The sequence below is a fragment of the Sinocyclocheilus anshuiensis genome, unplaced genomic scaffold (genome assembly GCF_001515605.1).
Source record: "Sinocyclocheilus anshuiensis isolate Anshui unplaced genomic scaffold, SAMN03320099.WGS_v1.1 C32993426, whole genome shotgun sequence".
Lineage (NCBI taxonomy): Eukaryota > Metazoa > Chordata > Actinopteri > Cypriniformes > Cyprinidae > Sinocyclocheilus > Sinocyclocheilus anshuiensis.
The window spans coordinates 1-1,992 of NW_015621283.1; the positions used below are offsets into that span (position 1 = coordinate 1).

Here is a 1,992-nt window from a genome sequence, read left to right on the forward strand (position 1 = left end):
AAATATAAACCAATAATATCTGCAATATACAGTTTAAAATAGTCTATTTCAAATAGTCTATTTTTTGCAGTTTATCAGAATGAACTGGGGCCATTTTCACAAAACATCTAGGCTAAAAGTAGCTACTAACTTGCTGATTTAGGAGAAATTCTTAACAAATAATGGATGCATCAATCCTAATTTTAGGACTCCTAAAGTAAACCAACTAAAACAAGAGGACTCCTAAGTCTATGATCAAATCACAAACAATCCTAAAATTATAACAAACATTTCAGAAACATTTCATGATTATTTCCCTTTAAGTATGTCCGTCTTGAGTCCAGTTTGGTTTTCTTTTAAGTTTGCACAATGTCTTACTATCAGCCATGTCTGTTAATTAAAATTCCGCTTATTTGCATATCCGCTAATTGTTCATGAGATACAGACATGTAAGTGACTGATAATTAGCAGAACATACGTGTTTAATTAGTGAGTTTACATTTTAAATACTTTATTTGAATATGGCAACACTTTTATTCAAAAAACCTTTATTTGAATATGGCAATATGATACCTCATCCAATATTTCTATGACTAAATCACTGATTGGCCTCCATCTGCCAATCACTGTGGGCATAGTAAGCTTGTTGACATCTTCCATAGCAACAAGGTCAAACCCACCCTTCCTCTTAGCTTAAGATTTCTTTCCATTTCTTAGTAAAAGTTGCTCTCAGCATCTTTGTGAATAGGTTTTAAGAGGAAACTCTTACCTAAGAACTTTTACTGATATTTAAGAGAACTCTTAGTGGTACGATAAAATGTTTTGTGAATACAGCCCCTGATTTCTGCTAAATGCATAAATTATGTACAATACTAGAATACTGTTATTGCCTTTGAGAAGCTGACAAAATGTGATAACTAAAGCACTATAGAGATAACGAAAACACACAGGCTCAAATTTTAAGTGATTGCTAACTTTGTTTAAAAAAAAGGCTGTTATCATACATTTAAGTAATCCTTACAAAAATATTTTATTGTGCAAAAGCAATAAAATACTGTTTCTGTAAACATGTGTCTTATAGAAAGTGATAATGCAGTGGTAATATGCTGGCTCATGTAATTATTGTTGTTACATTCAATATTACTTTTGTTTTTAGGCTTGACACACACAGTATTTCATTAGTAATTGATTAATAGAAGATGGCAAAATCATTTGATGCTGTTTGACTTTTGTTTCAATGACTGTGGCTCAAACTGCTAAATTTCAATCATGATAACTCCTTCAGTAGATGTAGTGAAATATCTGAGTAGTGTAGAAACTGTAGTCATTCGCAGGTTGTCAGGACTTGTTCTTCTGTTTCAAATGGTTCAGCAATTTTCCTGCCGCCAACAATTGAAAAAACAGTGAAGCATTATTACTTTTCAGCTTGCAGAAGCACAAAGAATGTTTTGCATTAATTTATCAGAGTCAACTAACCATAGAAGAGCAAATAGTATATAATTCACATAATTCAAATCTAATATTGTGTTTTTGAAGTTTCTCATCATGTATATAAGCTGAATAACTGCGTCTTGCATGTCTTTGTCTATATGATATACTTTATTCTTACCTTTTGAACTTTCGTTTTCATGTAAACCATTTCCTGTTTCCTTTTGAACAAAAACAGACATTTTTAAAACATAGTAAACAAACTTTGTTTCACCTTCTCTTTCATGTAAAAAGTTGAACATACCTGTATCCCTGTATGAACAGAAGAGAGAGAACAGTATATATTAATGTAACTAACAATAAACTACCAGCAAATGTTTGTAATAATTATGATTTTTTTTATGTTTTAGAAATGCATCTTTTATGCTCACCAAAACTGCTTTTATTTGCTCAAAAACACAGTAAAAACATGAATACAGTAAAATATTATTACAATTTAAAATAACTGTTTTATATTTCAATGTATTTAACAATATTATACATGTGATGGCAAAGCTGAATTTTAAGCAGCCATTACTCCAGTCT

General features: G+C 30.6%; 1 long non-coding RNA gene across 2 annotated transcripts; it reads right to left on the reverse strand.

Annotated features, from left to right (window-relative positions):
* Positions 1-986: 986 nt before the first annotated feature.
* LOC107683156 (uncharacterized) lies at positions 987-1,826 on the reverse strand. Of its 2 annotated transcripts, XR_001633677.1 has the most exons (3): positions 1,712-1,826; positions 1,589-1,628; positions 987-1,358 (listed from the first exon to the last, which is right to left on the reverse strand). It is a non-coding gene; the product is annotated as an uncharacterized LOC107683156 (long non-coding RNA). The 2 variants fall into 2 exon arrangements; XR_001633676.1 differs by lacking the exon at positions 1,712-1,826 and having other exon boundaries at positions 1,589-1,695.
* Positions 1,827-1,992: the final 166 nt, after the last annotated feature.